General features: G+C 53.0%; 1 protein-coding gene across 1 annotated transcript in view; it reads left to right on the top strand.

The window, feature by feature from the left end:
- Nucleotides 1-3,761: 3,761 nt before the first annotated feature.
- Nucleotides 3,762-19,772, top strand: part of Eya2 (EYA transcriptional coactivator and phosphatase 2) — a 189,464-nt gene continuing 173,453 nt past the window's right edge. The window contains exon 1 of the mRNA XM_071609037.1: nucleotides 3,762-4,043. The gene's annotated coding sequence lies outside the window, so the exon portion shown is untranslated. The remainder of the gene's footprint in view (nucleotides 4,044-19,772) is intronic.

The following is a 19,772-nucleotide window of genomic DNA, read 5'->3' as shown; positions in this document are numbered from 1 at the left end:
TTTGTTCTGTTGCCATGTACATGTTTTGATATGTGGATTAAAATCCTTTTTTAGAAGAGCCAGGTTTAAATGAATGCCTTAAAAATGGAGCATTTTTTTCTATGGAGGAGATTTTGGCTGGTGAAAGAATGTGTACAGAAATAAGACCCGATTTTGCAGAGAATGCGCATGCGTGTTAGTAGGATATGTAGTGCATACACGTGTTGAATACCTTGTGAAGTTCGGAGGTTGCAAAGTCAATGTGGTCTCTTGGATTTCGAGTACATTCACCTGGAAGATTCTGGAAAGAACATGTATTTGGGGCAGGGTAGATGTGCCCCGTTTATGCCTTAAACAATCACCTTTACGGCTTAGCACTTAAAGCACTTAGATTTTGTTTGGGATTGTTGTGCTGGTTGTTATAAACCAGGCAAACACCAAGGAGAAATCAGGAAGAAGAAAAGAGGAAGGTGCTGAACTTTCCAGGGCCTTGGTAGGATGGGGAATTCCCTCGGTGAGAACTCCCTTCCTCCTATCTCAGCTGCTGCTCAGCGCTACTTTGCTCAGCTGCTTTGCTCTCCCAAAGATGGGGACTGTCCCCCTCTGTGGCCTGCTAGCATCTCCTGGGGACTTGGAAAAGTGCAGATGCTGCAGGCCCGTCCCCAGGGAGGCGGGTTAATTGGTCTGGGGCGGGCCTCGGCGCGGGGGCTTTTAAAAGCTCCCCTGGAGGTTCGAGTGTGCCCTGGGATCCGGAACCCCTGCCCTGAGAGAAGGAAAAATAAAATTAACAAGCACCTGCCTCCTGCTGTCTCTCAGGGGGCGTGGGGCGTAGCTGCCTTTATGAGATAATGGGCCAGATTTGGGTGAAGGAGGAGATGATGCGAAGGAAATAGATTAACCCTTTGCTGTAAATTCTATAGGGTGCCCTTAGTTATTATGTGAATGATCACATTTCATAGCCTGGCCCAGCGTGTGCAGTGTGTGTGTGTGTGTGTGTGTGTGTGTGAGAGAGAGAGAGAGAGAGAGAGATACAGTAGTCCTCAGTACACACAGATTCACTCTATGGCCTCTGTGGATACTGACCCTCCCAAGCTCAAGTCCCACATGTATGTAAAGTGGCATAGTATTTGCATAAACCTATGCACATTCTGCCACGATCTTTAAATCTTCTTTAAATTACTTACCTAATACAATGCAAATGCCATGTCTATAGTTGTTCAGTTGCATTGTTTAGGAAATAAGGACAAGGGGGGAAAAATTCTGTACATGTTTACCACGGACAAATATTTTCCCAAGTATTTTCTACCTGGGGTTCGTTGAACTTGAGGATGCAGAATGTGGATGACACTTGGTGTTCCCCATTCTGCTCTGTTCCCCCTGATTCCTTTAAAAATATTGAAGTTCAGGGGCTAAGATAAGTGAGACCCCTCTGGAAGACATTAAAGTGCCCCGTTTACAACAGCTTGGAGCACTCTGAAGAGATGACATGGAACTGGGCCCAGTGGCGCACACCTGTAATCCCAGTGGCTCAGGAGGCTGAGGCAGGAGGATCACAAGTTCAAAGCCAGCCTCAGCAACTTAGCAAGGCCTAAGCAACTCAGTGAGACCCTGTCTCTAAATAAAATATTAAAAAGGGCTGGGGATGTGGCTCAGTGGTTAAGCACCCCTGGGTTCAATCCCAGGTACCAAAAGGAAAAAAAAAAAAAAAGCCATTGGAAGTGATGTGACACTGTGCGCACAATAATCCCATCAACTGAGCAATCACTGTGTCCCTACAGTCATAGCAGAAAGTGTAGGAGGAGCACACACTCAGTGAATTTTCACAATAGTAATGCAAAATGAGCACTGTCATGTCCACTTTCAAGGTGAGAAAATCAAGGTCAAGGACATACGTACATTCTTCTAGAAGGCCAAAGAAGAGCTGTCTGCAAGCCTACTATAGTACCAGGTCTCATCGTTACCTGGCTCATGGGAGAGCAGCCAGGTTCAGGGGACACCTTTGCTCAGCTCTGACATTTTGGGCTTGACAAAGGAGCCAGCTAGGACCAGACCTGGGACCAGGAATGGCAGGGCCTGATACATATGCTGGTTGGGGCCCCTATTTAAGAAAGAGAGCTACAAAATTTTCGTGATTCCAAAATCAGATTTAAAAAGCAATTTTTTTCTTTAAGAAATCACAACAGGTCCAGATTTTAAGAAGTTGAAAAATTGCACAATCATCACAAAATTCCCAGCTCAACTTTCCCTCAGTTGGATTGTCAAAATGCCAGCGGCCACGCCCACCCAAGGACAAGTGGGAGTCAGAGCAGAAAGAGCCATCCTTCCCCTTGCAGCCAAATGTCAAAAGCAGATGGCTTTGGTAAATTTTACATAAGCAAGTGACCATGGGAACCCACTTCTAGTTCCTTGCAAGAGCCTTAAGAAAGGTTCCTGAGCAAGTGAGGAAGGAGGTCAGGAACCTCACATCAGCTTCCCAACAACCTCGCAACTGGCAACGAGGACTGGATTCTATCTCAAGAGCAAGGCTCAGGGCCTGCCAGACCTGATTCACGCCAGGCTCAGCCTTCATTGAGCTAGGACTTGCTCCTTTTCTAAATGCGCGGGCTGATAGCAGCTACCTCTGGGTATTTTGGGGGAAATTAACAAAGATAAAGAAGAGGCTGGGGTGCAGCTTGGTGGCAGAGCCCATGCACAGCATGTGCGAGGCCCTGGGTTCTCTCCCCAGCACCACAAAAAGAAGAAAAAGTGGGGGGGGGGGGAGAGCTGAGTACATTAAAGGAGTTCAAGGTTGCCAAACTTTAGCAAACAAATACAGGAACTCAATTAAAGTGGAATTTCAGAGAAACAAGGACTAATCCTTAGTATAAGGACCTGTTGCAGAGGAAGTAGTCCTTCTTTGTATGATGCTCAAATGCATCTGGGTGCTTCCTATTTCATTGAGGCCCACAAATGTGGGAGGTTGACCTTGTTTTTGGCTTGGAGCACCCCGGGTGTCCCACAGTGGAATTCATACACAGTAGAGGGTGGGTGAGGGGAGAGAACACTGCGGGGACCCCATTTGAGACAGTTTATTGTGGGGGAAGACTGAACGGGGGCCATGAAGTAAGTGGGGTGTCTAGACGTGGGCTTGTGTGTGGAGGGAGTTACAGGACCTACTTGGATGAGCCAGGGAAGCTCTTGGGACCTCAGGTTTTTCATCTGTAAAATGGGTGAAACTCAGGAGGAGATCCCTGAAGGCTCCTCTCTTAGATATCACCGTGAAGGAACTTTTTTTTATAATTCAGATGACCCCTCCTCCAGAGGTCTTCCCTGACTGCTCCTGGTAAGATCAGGTCCCCCCATGCCCGCATCATCTCCGCCAAGGCATGTGTATATATATATATATATATATATATATATAATTTTTTCCTCCTTCATACTAATTACAGCTTTCTCAAGTCGCTCTCTATTTTTACTTAATTGTTTGCTATGGTCTGTCTGTCCCAGTGAATGCGAGTTCCGGGAGAGCAGAAAACTAGTCGGTCTTGTTCGGGCTGGGGCTGTGCCGGCCCAGCAGATGCTCCGTCCATGTTGAATGAATGAGAGCTGGTGCCATTGGTGAGTCCCTGCAGCAGCCTTTCCCTTCTCGGGGGCCGAGCCTGCCTGCGGGAGGGTGTGCTGCCCCGGGAGGGCGGGAGGGAGTCGGCGTGGGGTGTCGGTGGGTGGGGAGGAGGCTGGCCCTCGCCTCCTCCGGGACCGGGAGAGCGAGCGCGCGGCTGGCTGCAGGCGCTGGGACAGTGCGGCGGCAGCTGCAGGGCCCGAGCCCCGCCGCGTCGGCCGCCGGCTGTGTGCGCCCGCGGAGCCAGCGCCGCGCCTCGGCGCCCCCACGCGCCCACGCAGCGGCGCGGGGACCGGGCGGGGGCAGAGGAGGGCCCGGCGAGGGAGGGGAAGGGGCCGGTCCTCCCGGCTCAGGCAGCCGCCGCGGCAGCCCAGGAGGCGGAGGCAGCGGCAGCGGCGACAGCAACGTGCGGCAGCGCTCAGCCGGCCGCGTCGGACCCGCGCCGGCGCCCTCTCCACTGCGCGCGGTGAGTACGCCCGCGGCGCCCGCCCAGGCCGCCCACCGGGAGTCGCCCTCGCCACGCGCCGCGCTCCGCGCTCGCCGCGCCCGGCCTCTGAAGCTGTCTGAGCGCTCGGGGGCGCACGGGCCGGATCCGGGCTTCCGGGGCTCCCAGGGCCACTCAGGCAGCAGGGCACTGGGGGCGGCAGGCTGACCCCCTCTCTGGAAAGTCCTTCCCGACCCCCGGGCCTCCGTTTCCTTGGGCGTTTGGGGCGGGGGCCAGGGACTTTGGAGTTTGTACTCCCGCGCGCGGGACAAGTGCATGGCGCGCCGGCAGTGCAGACGCGGCCCGGTCGTTCGCATTTGGTTGGGTCGCTGGCCTTGGAGGTTGGAGGAGCGGCGCTGTCCTAATGCAATCCCAGAGGCGCCGGAACCCGGGCCGTGGTTATGGGGTAAACCGAGGAGCCAGCGACCCGCTGGAGTCCCGGGATGGGCCGGACGCCCGCTGAGCCTCCTCTTTCTGGCTGCGTTTCTGCTGAAAATCCAGTTGCGCTCGGCCGGGCGGATCCCCATCGGGGCTTTTGTACCGGAGCGGGCAGTCGCGGCGACTGTTGGAGTTGAAACTTACAAACTTCATATCAAAAGCGTGTTTAGAAAGAGGCGAGGGTTCCTTGTAAGGGGAGAGCGCGGGGGATGCACTTGGAATCGTTTCTTAGCCCTGCGGTTTGGAGGTTAAAAGGCCATGCCAGACCTTGCTCCTTAAATATATTTAGCCCCCCCCAATAGTTTATAAGGGCAAGAGATATTTATAAAATATTAGGAATATCAGGAAAGCGCGACCGGCCAAAGCACTCCTATCGCAAAATTTCCAAAGCGCTTTCCTCAGCGGCGGAAACCAAGCGCTTGCTCCTTGCAAGTTCCCACTTTCCCCAAGTCGCAGCTCAGCATTGACAGCGCGCACCCTACTGCTTTCTGGTTTCTTTCTTTCTTTTTGTGAGGCAAGACCTATGCTACATATTTGTGGATTATCTTCTCGTTTCTCCCCTTTTCCCGAAATGCTGCATCATTTTAAATTACTTTTCTTAAAAAAAATATAACGTTGGGATATAAATCACTCCTGGTGGAGGGACCTTTTAATTACGAAGTGCAGGGGATGCAGGAGCATCAGAGTCCCGTTGGCCAGGGCGGAGGGCAAGCAGATGATTTACAAACATCGTGGCAGCATTTGAGTGCCGAATTATGTTTGAGTTAGGGAGCTCGTCCCCAAAGGAAATCATAACCAGCAGACCGATTGTAGTATTTCAAACCCAGTCTATTAATTCCCGGAGCCTTGCTTGCTTGAGTGAAATTTCTATTACCAGAGGAGGAGTAAAGAGCAAGCAGCCACGTACCAGCCTGGGGCCCATTGGTTACCACCTAATACACACACATGGGTCCACGCTGCCCTGCCCAAGAGAGAGGCTCCTTTTCAAAATAGTCTGTGAAGGACTCTTTTAGGCAATTGTACTTAAGAAGTGATGCCCCCCTTTTCTCTTTATCATCTTAAACTGCTCAAACTTTCTCTTTCCTTACATCCAGACATCCTCAGACTGGGGAAAGTTAAGGGGAATTTATATAACAAATGATAATGGTTTGAATCTTGATTTAAGCATGAAACTGTGTCTGTCATCAAAAATCTCCTTGCACTTGGAGGAAACTAAAATTTGCAATTGAGAAAAAAAATATGGGTAGATCTGAAAGAAATTGAGCTTTTTTTTTTTTTAAGTAGCTTGCATGTCGCCATTCTTGTAATTTTAGCTTCTCAATATTATTAACTTTATTATTTTATCCTAAAAGAATTGGCATCTTTCTTCTGTTCGCAGAGCCTCAGCGTAGTGCCTGTGTGCATAAGAATTCTCTATAAACACATAAATCATTCCCCTAGTATCAGGTAACTAAAGGAAATAAAAAGCTGTGCACCCCAGTACTTTGAGATTTTTTTTTTAAGCAGCTGTTTTAATCACTTAAGTTCTAGCATCTTCTTTTCAAGCCTTTTGTGTTGTGTTAAACACATCATAAAGAGATATGGTTTGTTGACGTGTTACAGGATTACCGTTTGGCAAAAACACCAAGACATGCTCTTTCAAATATGTGGTATTACTTCTGCTTTAAATTGGATGTAAAGAGATTTCAAGCCTTGTTCCAGACGGATAAATTGATAAAATGCTAGCTGCTGTCGGGAGAACAGAAAAGCCCTCGGCAAAAAGGCTCTGTGGTGTGGCTGGTTGAGGGAGGTAGGAGACCCCGGCAGCTTGGGAAACCCTAGACACAGTCCAAGCACGTCCACTTTAAGACCATTTCGGTTCCCCCGCCCGTGACAAGATGACTCCTTTCCCACAAAGAAGAAACCGTTTCCTTATTTTCTCAGTTACTTTTCCAAAGATAACTTGCGCTGAGCACAAGAGACCAGAGTTATGCAGAAATCCAAGTGTAACTGGCTCAGACCGAGGGCCATTCTTTCTCCTCCTACCAGATGTTTTTAGGTGTCCTCAGCTGGAATGCCCAGTTTGAAACTAATTAGGCCAGCAATAAACTCCTTGTGTAATAAAATCGCAGCCCCTTACTGACAGTAAGTGGGGTTTCCATCCACTCATGGCGCTTTTCTGGACAGGGAGAGCCTGTGGTTGTCAGGAGAGAATCAGGGGAACAGCGCCGTCCTGCTTAGACCCAGCCGGCGGCTAGGTACCCACGCACACGTTCTTCTGCAAGGGGGTGGTGGGAGCGGGCCTGGGTGGGGCTGGCTTTGCCGGGGAGGCCTCCTTGTGTTAAAGATGCTCAGGGGAGAAGGAAGCGGGTACGTATCAGGCAGTGTCCGCAGAGATGTGTGCAGAGGCCGGGGGAGAGGGCTTGGTCACGTGGCAAGGGGAAAATTTACCAGCCTCTTACCTGGACACCAAATGAAAAGCAAGGCCGTGCGTCCTGACAGAAAGTCCCTGGGAGAAAGAAGAAACCCCTCCCGAGGCTTCTGATGGGGGGGGAGTTCCCCTGGTTATGGCCCTCCTGATCCGTGGACTTCGTAGAGGGAAGGGGCTGATGGGTGGAATTCTCCTGCCTGTTGCCAAGATGGGGTTTTGTGGGGGGGGGGGGGCATGCTTTTTCCAGCTAGCTGCTCTGAAAAAGGAACTGGTGGGCTGTGCACAGAGGAGTCTCCTTACAGAGAATTAACCCCAGAGCTGAGAAAACATGGCCTGATGACAGAACACACACACACACACACACTCACACACACACACACTCACACTCCTGCTCCCTCCCAGCCCTATTCCAGATCCCCATCTACCAGGATCCTAACAGCTTCCTGAAGGCCTCATTCCTCCCCCTATCATTTGTGGCTGTTCGAATAGTCCAACTCACAGAGCAGAAGGGAGACCTGGGAGGACAGGAGTCCGCAGGGAGCTCGCTGGAGATATGCTTCCGTGTTCTCTTTGAGGCCTTCCCTGGCCTAATGGTGTTTGACTAACGCCCTCTTGGAATCTGAGGATAAACCCCCTCAATCAGATGGCACATACTTAAAGTGACACTAGGTGACAGTGACTGAGGCTGCAGTGACTGTCAATGAATGCCAGGAGCCAGGTAGGAAAGAACCCGCCAGGTGTATCAAGGGACAGGGGGCAGAGGAAGCCTCAGGCTTCTACTTTGTTTTCGCCCCCTTTTTCTTGGCCCTCACTTTCATGGTGATGAGTGTCTTCCTCCCGTCCAGACTTGGTCCTCGTAGTCCACACGACGATGAAGTAGCTGCCACTGGTGGAGCCCTGGAAGTCAACTCTCTCGTGCATCTTTAGGGTGGATTCTCCCTGGAGCCCTTTGAGTATCATTATCATCCCAGCCTTGTTAACAAGGAAACTGAGTCAAGGTCAAACGGCTCCCGCAGGCCACAGAGCCTGAAAGATAGGCCTTCAGTTCTCAGCAGAACCCACCCTGCCATGTGCCACAAAACCCTGGCTCAGACAATGTGCCTGCTCCCTTTCCCCGGGGGAGGTGCTGGATACGGATGGCATTTGATGCCCATTACAAATTATTTTTTTGAAACTAACTTGACTTTTTTTGTTGTTGTTTTAAATGGGGAAAAGATCGTATCAAGCATTTAGAAATCACAAAGGCAAGTCGTTTTAGCAGGCTGGTTCTGGTTCTACCAAGGAGGAGGACTGTTTATTCATGAAGGCTAATTTGATTTGTTCCTTCGATGCTAAAGCTACACATTTCAGTTCCTAAAATGAGTCAATAAATTTACCGGCAGGGGAAAGGCCCGCGACGGCACGGGAGGCACGGCTCCGGTCAGGTTTACTGGAAGGTGCTGGACCGCTCTGCGGGGGGTGGGGGGGTGTTGTTCAGGGGTTAGATCGTAAACATTTGGAAAGCAAAGAATAATTTGGAACAGGTGGTCCCGAGAGTCAGGTAACTGGAGTGATTCATCTCTGTCACTTGGAACATTAAGGGAGGCCACCGGCCGCCTGAACGTGGGACAGGCGGGCTGCGGGTCAGTGGGGGCCGAGGCAGGTCTCTGGAGGAATCCTGGGGGGTGGATAGCGGGTCTCCGCACGCAGTCGAACAGCTAGAGAAAGAGGGGCTTCGTGGGCGCTGTCATCGCCTCTGGAGGTGGCAGTGACAGCCCAGATGTGGCCGCCCTTGCTGTTTTGAAAGCCTGTCTCCACTTTCAGATGCTCGCAGAGACTGAACCCAGGAACTCAGATGCGCACTAGTGCCAACCTCAGCACCTTTAAAAACGAACACAGCATTTAACGGAGGGTAGAGACCACCTTGTCATTCAGCATCCATGGAGCTGTGTCCGTCCCATAAAATCTGTGGGATTTCAGTGGCACTGGACTTGGCCTTCTGTTTTCCTTTCGAGTGTCTGGCAAAGTTAGATAGTTTTATGTCTGCGTGTTCCCAGATGGAACAGATATGAGCAGATCTGCTTGCAGTCATTCAGAGGAGAGCCGTCAACTCTCTGGGAACGTAACTAAAGGAAAAATGATAAAATCGGCATGCTCTCCTCCCAGAGAACGAGGAGCCGGCCGTCGGGCTACTGCCTGAACCCGGGAACTTTCTGCATCTCCCATCAGCCGAATCTGCCAGTCCCCCTTTCTTTTCTGTTCATCTCCCAAGATCCGTCTTTCAGAACTGAAATATACAGTGTGTTAGGCAAAAGGCATTTTAATTTTGCAAAGAAAAATCATGCCAGAGTCAGCCGGGTCTGTTTCCACCATTATTGTTTCTGCAGCGCGCATATTTTGGGTTTCATGGTAAGATGTGGGTTTGCCAAGAAAGAAAATTACAGCGAGCGGCTCTGCTGAAGACATGAACACTTTTGTTTAAGAAATGGGAAAAACACGGAAGAATTCTGCACGGTAATTGCTTTAACGTGAGTTTTAAATGCCATTGTTTGACTTGTGTCAAAAAAGTCCCTCTTAGCTAATTCCCACATACGCCGTTACCGAATAGCTCACCCTCAAAGTGGCGAATGTGGGTCTCAACTTCCAGGATCTCCGAGGCTTTGGGAGAGCTTTCGCCCTGGTGGAAACGCGCCAAACGTTCAGATTGTGCGGCCCATTTTTTTTTAAGGTTACTTAGATATCGATTTTATTTTCTTGACCCAAAATGAGAAAACACAGGGAATTCTCAAAAGCTTTTTACAGGCTGCTATTATGGGAAGAGAAGCCAAACCAACATGTATTAGGTCATGGGCTTGAAGTGCATAAATAAGCCCTCGGAAGGTCACCAAAACAGGGCGAAAACCACCAGCGCTCCTTCCCCCCGCCAAGTCTGAATTCCTGCCTGTTGGACGTGTTTGGTTAAAGTGGACACAGCAAGCGGGTTTCTGCTCTTGATTCGGTTCTGAGAACAGGGAAGACGGCCCGTGGTGGACAGAGATGGGGCTGGGATTGCCCTGTCCATCTGGACTTTCCCTTTCACAGTTCCGGGGGGGAAATCAGTTTCTGGGACCATCTGTCACTCCAGAGCCCCCTCCCTGTGCCTGGATCTGTGGGGCTCAGAGGTGGACATGTCCGGCGTTGCCTGGTCCTTTTCTTCCCCTCCCAACCCCTCCCTAGAGTCCCTTTGTGGGTCCGGTATTAATAGTATCCACAGCAGTTTTGGGGTCATCATCCCCACTGTGTTTTTAGCATGGCGGCGGGTGGGGGTGGTTTGCAGGGCATAAGAACAAACCTTTAAATCTTCACTGATCAGCAGTTTGCTGAACTACAGAGACGGACACAGTGTCCTCCGCCGTGTCCCGGAGTTTGGTACCAACCCAGGTGCTGATGGAAATTCCACTTAGGGAGTAAACCTCCTCTTCTTCCGAGAGACAGAAAAGGTGTCAGCACAAAGAGGCTGTTTTCTTTCCAGGGTGTGTGTTATTTGCACTGATCGGGGCTTTTGTTTGGGGGGTGTTCCAGAACACTCGTCGGTGCAGCCTGTCTGTGTCCTGAGCAGCGGGGCAGGACGGGAGGACGGTGCTCCTTGGCCTTTGTGTGGCTGGTTCTGTAGAGGGAAGCCAACACTGGGCTCTGACGGTGTCACATGGCACAACAAGTTGGGACTTGTGCCTGTGTTGCCAGCAGAGCTTGCTCCATCCAGCCGTGGAAAGAACGGAGCCCAGAAGGTTCTTTGCCTCCCGTCTGCGATGGCCCGAGTCCCGATGCTGTCCTCCTGCAGCACAGACCCGCTCCCTGGAGAAGCTGAGGGATGGGGTGTGGAGGGAAGGCGCGGAAGGGGGAGGAATGTCTTAAACTCAGCAAATGTCTGAAACGCTCGGAATGTCTCAGCGCTGCCCCGGCACCCACAAGAAAGGCACCGTGATGAAAGGACGTGGATGCAGACTCGGGGGAGCCCGGGACTGGGGGGATGGCCAGGAGGGAACTTCTCTGATCCCCTGGGACTCCCAGGTGCCTTTAAGAACCTGATTTTGGGAATTTGGCCTGGCATTTTTATTTTTATGCTTATTTTCAGTGAATCCACGTGGGGGTGTTTTGTTTTTTGTAGGACTTGTTGGGTGATAGCAAGTCGCCCGTATTTATTAAACAGTTACTGTGTGCTGGGCCCTGTGCTCAGGAAAGATTCCGGGTTTTGTCTCCAAATGCTGGTGGGTGGCCTGGGCAGTTGTTATTCTCCATATTCTGCAGTTGTGGGAATGGAGTCCGAGGGAGGTGAAGGAACATGCCCAATGTCCCCTGGCTTTGTTCAGAGCCAGGATTAAACCCAGGTTTGCTTCCTGACCATTAGGCTACCCGCCCCAGCTCACCCCGACCCCCGTCGTAAGAGCTGGATTCTCAAGTCAGTCTCCGTTTGTGCCCCCTTATGGCTGTTAGCCCAGGGTCAGGGCCGAAGTCAGGCTTGGAAGGAAGAGCTACCAGCTGGTCCCCGCACCTTGACCCTACCCTTGTAGGAGTTAGTGAACACTGGGGGCTGGAAGCTGTTGAGATGGTGGCCGTGTCATTGCCGTCATCTGACCTGCGTGGCTTTCCTGCTGTAACTGCAGAGACAAGAAGGTAGCACAGAGACCCTGGGGTCCACAGAGCCTGAAGTAGCAACTGTGTGAGGCTTTACGGAAAGTCTGTGGCCCCTGAGCCGTGGCAGTATGGGGAGACAGATGGGTGACAAGACGCATGCACCTGGGACATTTCATGGTGGGGTAGCGGGGTGGCGCGGTGGCGGGGTGGCAGGGTGGCGGGGTGGCAGGGTGGCGGGGTGGCAGGGTGGAGGGGTGGCAGGGTAGAGGGGTGGCGGGGTGGCGGGTCGGGGGCTGGCGGTGCCGTAGTGTTGTGGTCAGGGCTGTGACTGGGCTCAACTGCAGGTGCAGAGGCCACAGGGCGAGCTCCTCTGGTGTTGGGGTCCCAGTGTGTTTCCCTGGTGCCTCTGCCCGTTGTCTCCTGCGGCCTGTGAGGGGACAGAGGGACTGGCTAGGACTTCTGGAGTTTTCTGTTGTTCAGGCAGCAGGATGGAGGGGAGACCCACCCCACAGACCCCCACCCACCTCAGCAGGGTCGTGCCCTGGCCACCCCAGGGCAGCACGGCGCTTCTTAGGAAGAGTGCGGGGTGGGCAGGCGCGTGGCGGCCGGGCTCCCCAAGTCTCAAGCCCACACGGTGAGAAGGAGAGCAGGGACCCGAGGCCACAGCTGGGCTGAGACCTGGCTCAGCGTTTGCCAACTGTTGAACCCGGGACCAGCCCCCAGAGGGCCTCCCTGCCTCGGTTTCCCCATCTGTACAGCAGGGCGGACGTAGCGCACCTATCTCAGAAATTCACTGTGGAGGTCAAGTTAACAATGCCCCGGGCTGGGACTGGGCTGGGACTGGGCTGGGACTGGGCTGGGCAAGCAGTACACATCATACCCACGTCAGCTACTTACTGCGGACACTGCCGTCACTCTTAATTACTATCTGTGTGACCTGAGCCAGGTTACTTGTGCTCTTTGGGCCTCAGTTCCTCCCTTTACAGAATGAGTTTGGTAATAATGATAACAACAATTTCATCTGCGATAATCTGAAGCGGAAAATTCCTACAAGGCCTTGGCTTTGCTTGGGGCTTGCCTGGGTTGAGTAAGCTAGCTATTGAGATGGGGGCAAGTGGTGTCCCTGGAAGGTGCTGGTCGGCAGGAGGGCAGTTGGACTGTGGTTAAGAGCGCAGGCCCTGGGCTCAGATGCAGTTGCCCCAACCTTGAGTCTGACCCTCTCGGCCTTCCAGACAGCAGAGGCCGTCCCCAGGGTGGCTGTGAGCACTAGACCTGGTGGCGTGCATGAAGGCACACAGCAGGTGGTTTGGCACATAGTAAGCACTCAATAAATGGGAGCTTGTATTATTATCACCCCCATTCCACGCTGCACCCCCATCTCCAAGAAAGCCCTGAACAGGAGTCAATTTTAATTTGAAAATAAAAGAACACATGTTAAAACTGCCAAACAGATTTAAAATAATATTCGTTAAACAAAATTAAAATATTCTATTAAAGCCAGACTTTGGGCTCGGACCAAATTTTTATAACCCAAGCTTAAAGGCCAGGGAGTCCCCCGGCCACAATGGGGACATTGTGATTGAACTTGAGACTTCAACACGGCTACTGAGCGGTCTTTGAAATGCACGTTTCCCTGTTAAAATGAAAGGGAAGTCATGGGAAGGAAAAAAATGAGGTCCTTGCTCCCCTCAATGAGCCTTAATGAATCGAAAAAGAAAAACAAAAGATTTCTCTCTTTTTTTTTTTTTCTTGCTACCTGACCCTGCCAAAGACTCATGGCCGCCTCCTAACCTCAGCTTTGAATGATCCAGACCTGACAGGCCTCGGAGCTCACAGGATCTCAATCGTGTCCTTCACCAGATTTGACTGGTGCTAGAGCACGTCGCGGAGCCGGACCCAGGAGTCCAGCTTTCCAGGTTCAAATCCCAGCTGGGCCTTGGTTCCCCTTCCCAAGACGGTGACGATGCTCCTGTGGGTCGGGTTGTGTGGGGTGTGTAACAGTCACTGCCACCTGGAGTGGAACTTCCCCAGCCTTTGGAAACTTTGAAAGAATGGAGATATGCAGGTCCGCCTCTGAGGGTCACAGATCAAAATACTCCCCATATTCAGGGCAGGGGATCGTGGCTGGAGGAAGCAGACTCAGCCCCTCCTGCAGGAGTGTCTGTGCACCAGCACTTCAGGAAGAGCCTCCAATGCCTTCACAGAAGCACCTCCAGGCTCTGGGTGTGTCTGTTTAGCAGATGGGAAACTGAGCTTTGGACAGGCCAAGTGGCCGCTCAGGGACATTCCAGGTCTCTCTGGCTTGTTCTCCTGTAGGACCTGCTGTCATCCTGGAACTAGCCTCTAGGACATGCGCGTGGACCATGGCGGTGGACTCTGGAGACTCCCCCTGACCCAGAGGTTATTCCTGGTCTATTCGAGGATCCCAGTCACTTCCTTCCCCAGAGGTGCTGAGCTCGGCCGTAGCTGCTTGCCTTTCGCGGGCAAGGCCTGGCTCTGTCCTCGGGGCTGGAGAAAAAATAGCACGTATCATCCTCCACGAGCTGGAGTTCTTGTGGCCTTTACACTGAGATCCAGTGAATTTTTTTTTTTTTTGAGAGGAACAGAAAAAAGGAACAGAAGTGGGCTGTGACGTCCTTCTCCAGGTGGAGTCTCCTGCAAGCCCCTGCCATCTGCGCCAGGCGGGAAGAGGGGCTCGCTCCTCAGGACAGGCCAGGTCCTGCGCTGGGATGTGGGCTGGTGGGCAGATGGCCAGAGGCGGAGCCGCTGCAGGAAGGACAAGAGGTGGGCTGCCCAGCCACACCGGGGTCCTGCTGGGGACTTTGGGCTGGTGGCTGCCATCCTCTGAGCCCCAGTCTCCTCGCTCGTTCATGAACAGACACTTTCTACATCAGATTGTTGTTCAGCGTAAACGGAGTGATGCTTTACAACCTCAAATTCTACTGTGGAACCGCCTCTGCCCAGGAGCACTCAGAGATAGGGCACAAGTGAAGGACACTGGTCCCTGGGGTAGTCCTGCTTCTTTCCCGTAGCCACAGTCTTGGGATTTCAAACATTCTGGAAGAATCCACTGGTCTTCTTTGGAATGGAGTGTGTACCTTCTCCATATCAGCTTTAAAATAGGCATGAGCTTCTTTTTCTTTAGAGCCATGTTTTTGTTTGATCATGCATTTGGAAAAAAATAACAAACATTTCAAACAAATGGTTTCGCAAGTTTTTCCTGCTTAAGACAAATACGGTTTTAAAATCAAGTCTGCCAAAGCAGCAAGAGTGGCGCCCAGGGATGGCCAAACTGGCGAGTGACACTTGAGGAACGTGAGTCGGTGTCTGAAGTTTTCCCCACAACCCACTCATTTAAAATGAAACATTTGACTCCTAAAACTTGTCTCTGCAAGCTGCTCGCGACAAATCCCCCCTTCCCCAAGTAACCGGAATCCGTCACTAACGAGAATGGCAATTCTGCCCTCCATTTTTTCAGGAGTGTGAGATGAAAAACAAGGTCTCTCAAGGACGTCAGTAAAGCCAGCTCTGGGTACGTTCATGCCTGGGCACGTTCAGTCTGTCTCGAGCCTTTGAAAGAAGAGCCAACCTTGGGGTGAATATGACTGTGATAACAATACCCCAGGTGCCTGCTCTGCACCAGGAACAGCTCTGAATGACTGTGCCTGACTCATCTGTCCCTCGCCGTGACTCTCTGAAGGCAGCAGCTTGCTGCCCTCATTTAAGATGAGGAAAATAAGGCACAGAGAGGTTCAGTGACTTGTTCAAGGGCACACAGAGAGAGAAAGTGAAAGGGCAGAGCTCAGGCCTTGCACGCAGGACTGTGGTTCCTAATGTCGGTACACTCCCCAGCCTCTGTAAACATAGGAAGAGTCAAACTCGCCTTCTCTTTGGCCCTCACTTAACTGCACAGTGAGTTCCTTAAGGACAGGCATGAAAAGCAACCCGGGGGACGTGAAGTCTTAGTTGCAGTTTTCGGGTTTTTCCCAGGGATGTGCTTGATCTGTAATGGCCTCGGGTGCGGCTTAGTATAGGAGCTAAGAGTCGGTCCACTGGGTTCCAGTCCAGAGTCTCCTCCTGTCACGTGTGGGGTGTGGTCTAGAAAATATGTCACGTGTAGTTCAGGGTCGTGTGCGTGTCGGAGTCAGTACGCAAACCCAGGAGGTAGGGTCCCCTGCGATGCTGTCAAGGCCTCAGGCTGCGCCCGCTCGGCCTCCTGCGGCTTCTTAATGGGTAGAAGGAGCACAGTCTCCACCATGAGCAGCAGCCCGCGACCGAGCTCCAGGTCGTCACCAAGACTCAGGTGCCCTACCCAGCAGTCGCACGTGCTGGGTGTCTGTACCATGGCAGCACAGTAGGTCTCTTAGTGGCACCGCGTGGGAAGCTTTCCGCCCACTGTCGCCTCAGGCCGTGGTAGTGTAGGTGGGGGTCACTGGCTGCCTGCCCGGGCTGCGGGGCTGTGTTACCAGCCTGGAGACCTGGGGTGCCCCGAGCGTGTCCCAGCTCGTGTCCCTCCTGTGGGAAGTAGAAAGCGGCGTCTGTGTCGCAGGAGTTCACAGGGGTGACACCGACCCACGTGGTGATTGCTAAAAGCTACTTATTGCCTTGGGGAAAATCACCACTGCAATGGCCCCTCCCTGCAGGGCGCAGTGCCCCTCTGGGAGTTTGGAATGGCAGAGAAGGGAGGGGCGCCCAGAGGCCGAGGTTGAGCTGAGAACAGCCCAGGTTTTCAAATAGCTTAAGACCCAGCCTAAGAGACTGGCTTCCTGGCTCTCCTCCACTCCCCACCCCAAGAAGTCACCAAACTGTCGGCAGGTGACCTGGAAGCCAGAGCCACTGGGACCAGCGTCTGCAGAGACGGGAGGCTGAGGCCAGGGGAGGGGCTCAGCTGCAGTTACGGGGCCTGTCGTGGCCGAGACCCCCAGGCCTGCCTCAGGGATAGCCAGAGACCAAGGGCGGCGTTGGTCAGAGACGGACAGGAACACAGAACGTTGAGCCTGACCCTACCGTGACCGACCCACGTCAGCTCTCGGCTCTAATTTTAGGATTATCGCTTTATTTCTTGTTTCCTTTCTCCTGTTGAGAAAAATCTGTGTTTCTCTAGAAGCATCTGCCTAGTGCTCAGTGACGGCGAGGTGCCTGGCTTCACCCTCCACCTCCCCCCGCGCCCACCCGCTCCCTTTAGAACGTGGACTGCGTCCATTCATCCATTCCGAGACTCGTCCCGAGCACCTGCCATTTACCAGGCCTCCTCCAGACACGGGGGACTGCAGCCGAGGACAAAAAGGACCCAAATCTGCTCCTCCGTGGAGTTGGAATTAAGTGGAAGAGACAGAAAATGAGCACATAAATATGTCAGAGGCTGATAAGTCTGGGGGGGAGTAATCAAGAACAGGTGTCTAGGAAGTGTCCCGAGAGGGAGGCCTCCGTGAGCGCCACGGAGGAGTGAGGAGAACCTTCTAGAAAGAGGAGGAGGCAAGTACGAAAGCCCTGGGGCCAGTGGGGGGGGGCAGTGAGGGAGGAGCGTGGGGGAGAGGAGGCCACGGTGGGGGGCAGGTCCTCTAGGGCTCTGCTCGGAGCCCGGCTACCGCGCCTGTCAATCCACCATGTCCGAAATCGGCCTTCTTATAATTTAAAAAGGACTTTTAAAAGTACCCGAATCTGAACCTGAAACCAGATGCCCGGAGAGGCCAGGCGGGTACTGGTTAACGAAGTGGGCGTGGGCAGTGACCCTGGGCTCTGCTCCCTGCCCTTGAGAACGGAGTCCCCAGATTGCAGAGGCTCTAAGGCATCAGAATCTGGATTCATAAGCAATGTCCAAAATGCACCTACGGCCTGAGGGTCTGCGAGCCGCCCCGACCGACTGACCGACCGTCCGTAGGCCCTGGGATCTAATTTCAGTGTGAAAAGCCTCCCCCTCGCTCTGGCTTTCCTTTTCACCAATTCCTGAGCAGCAAGGACGCCAAGAGATGCTGGAAACCGTTTCCAGGAAAAAGCAGCCTGGAGTCTCCTGGGGCTGGGGCTGGGGCTGAGCCTTCTTCCAGGGAGCGGTCCGCTGCCTCATTCTCTGTCTTTCTCAGGAGTTCTGATCCCTGCTCGCGGGGTGACGGCAGCGGGTCCAGGTCCACCCCCCTCGGGTTGGGCGAGTTCCCTGATGATGATGATGATGTCATCTGGGTTGATTGCAGAGTGCTGAAATGTCTGCAGGTCTCCTAAGTGTCTGTCAGCCACTGTTCACCAGGCGGAGCTGCTCGGGCGCTCCTGCGAGGACGACGGGTGATGGATTCCGATGGCTGAGGAGAGCGGGGGCACAGGGGCCTTGAGGGACCCCTCCCGGGAGACTGGAAAGTTGAGGGATCAGGCAGGGGTGGGGTGGGGCATTCAGAGACCTGGGGTGCTCTGGCTGGAAAGCTGAACTCATCATCCGCCTCTCAACCCTAAAACTGCTGTTAGGCAAAACCCCAGCCCAGGGGACTGGCTGTCGAAATTGCTGTGGACAGGACAGACGTCTTACTTGTGAGCCGACCTAAGGGAGGAAGGAAGGAAGAAAGGAAATAAGGAAGGAACTGATCGACCTGGGAAATGAAAAGTATGGCTGGCTCAAGGATTCAAACGTAGGTCATGCACCCACCTCTGAGTCCCCCCCTGCTCTGTGGGCTCTGTTCTGTGCCATGGCTGGAACTAGGGGGGGTGGAGTGGAAGAAAGATAGAATCCCAAACTGAAGTTGATAGCATTTATCAGGAGTGGGGGGGTGGCCTGGCTCCGTGTGGCCCCCAGACATTATCAGAACACCCTAGAGGCCAGTCTTCTCCAGCCTTCTCCCCGTGCGTGGCTACATTGTTTATGAAATCCGTGCTCCTCCCAGGCGCCGTGCTGGGCTCCTGGTGTGCATCTTCTCCTCACACACTCCTCTGAGCTCAGTACTTTAAGACCATGCTGTTCTGCACCCTTCCCCAGAGGCTGGAGGATGATCTTTTTTTTCAAATAAGGGTATTCGGGGGTGGCCCACCTTTTTCCGTGACGTCTTATATAAAATTGGCACTTGATATTTGGGGCACTTCAGCCAAGCCCAGGAGAGGCACTGGCCATCCAAGGACAGTGGGGAATGACCCGGGACCCTAGGGAGAGCAAGGCCCTCGCTTGCTCGCCGTGTTGCTCCTGGCCTCTGCTGTCAGCGGGGCTTCCTTCCCTCTCTGAGCTTTGCACACACCACCATTGCCACTGCTGAACTTTTCCATGCCCCACCAGGGCCCTGCAGTGACATCTGATGCAGCACAGAGGCTGCAGCCTGGCAGCCAGGGTGCGTTTCCTTGGTCTGCAGAGCGCTAAAACAGAGCATGGAGCCAACGTTTTAAAAGCTGGGTATTTCACACACAAAAATGCAGATTTCTGGCTTCCATTAAAAAAGTCACAAGATCTGTCGACACCGTGCCCACATTTCCGCGTGGCTTCGGTCAACTGGGGTTGGGAAATGGCCGTCCCTTTCAGATGGGTAAATGGGTTTTCCACAGTCCTCACCGCTCCCTACCGTCTCCCTGGCACTGCGGCTCGGTTAGCTAGTGTTTCCCACGGGGATGCTGTAGTTAGTTCTCCCGCCGTAGATACCAGAGGGGATGGAAATCTTTCTTATGTGCCAATCTCCATCAAAAATAGGAAAGTGTGATGTCGTCATCCAGGCTGGCCACTAGTATTTTAAAAACGAGAGGCAGCATCTATATTTGACCAGAGTGTCTCGAGCTTGGTGCTGGGTGCATCTGGGGTTGGGTGCTTCTTTGTCGTGGAGTTCAGCCACATGCCCGTGTGGACCTTGCTCCCTCCCTGCAAAAGCATGGGTGCCTTGCTCCTGGTGGCCCCCAGAGGTGTGAAGGGTCCGCACACGTGTGGAGGGCTATCCTGGCTCTGCAGTGCCCCCTGCAGGCTCGACATTGGCAGCACAGGTTACAAGTTGGTGGATTTGGTTTAATCGTGGGTGGACTCGCCAACCGTCGAGGCCATTTGTGACCATTGACCCAAGAAGCTGGAGAAGAAATTCAGCACTGCGTGAGAGGCTCAACCATTTTAAAGAATCTCTGGGGAATTCCTTTACTTCTACTGGAGAGAGGACATGGTAGATGCTCCTTTCAAATTTTTTTTCCACCAGAAGGGTTTACTCTGAGGCGCGGGCAGCGACTGGGGCTTGTTGGAGAGCGGACTGAGGCGCCTCTGCATGTCTCTGGACGTTCCCTCCAGCCCTGGCTCTGCCAGCTGCATTTCCCAAGACCAGTTCACA

This window comes from Marmota flaviventris, chromosome 2 (genome assembly GCF_047511675.1).
Source record: "Marmota flaviventris isolate mMarFla1 chromosome 2, mMarFla1.hap1, whole genome shotgun sequence".
In the NCBI taxonomy this organism is placed as follows: Eukaryota; Metazoa; Chordata; class Mammalia; order Rodentia; family Sciuridae; genus Marmota; species Marmota flaviventris.
The sequence above is the reverse complement of the archived record's forward strand: the minus strand, read 5'-3'. Positions and strand labels throughout refer to the sequence as shown.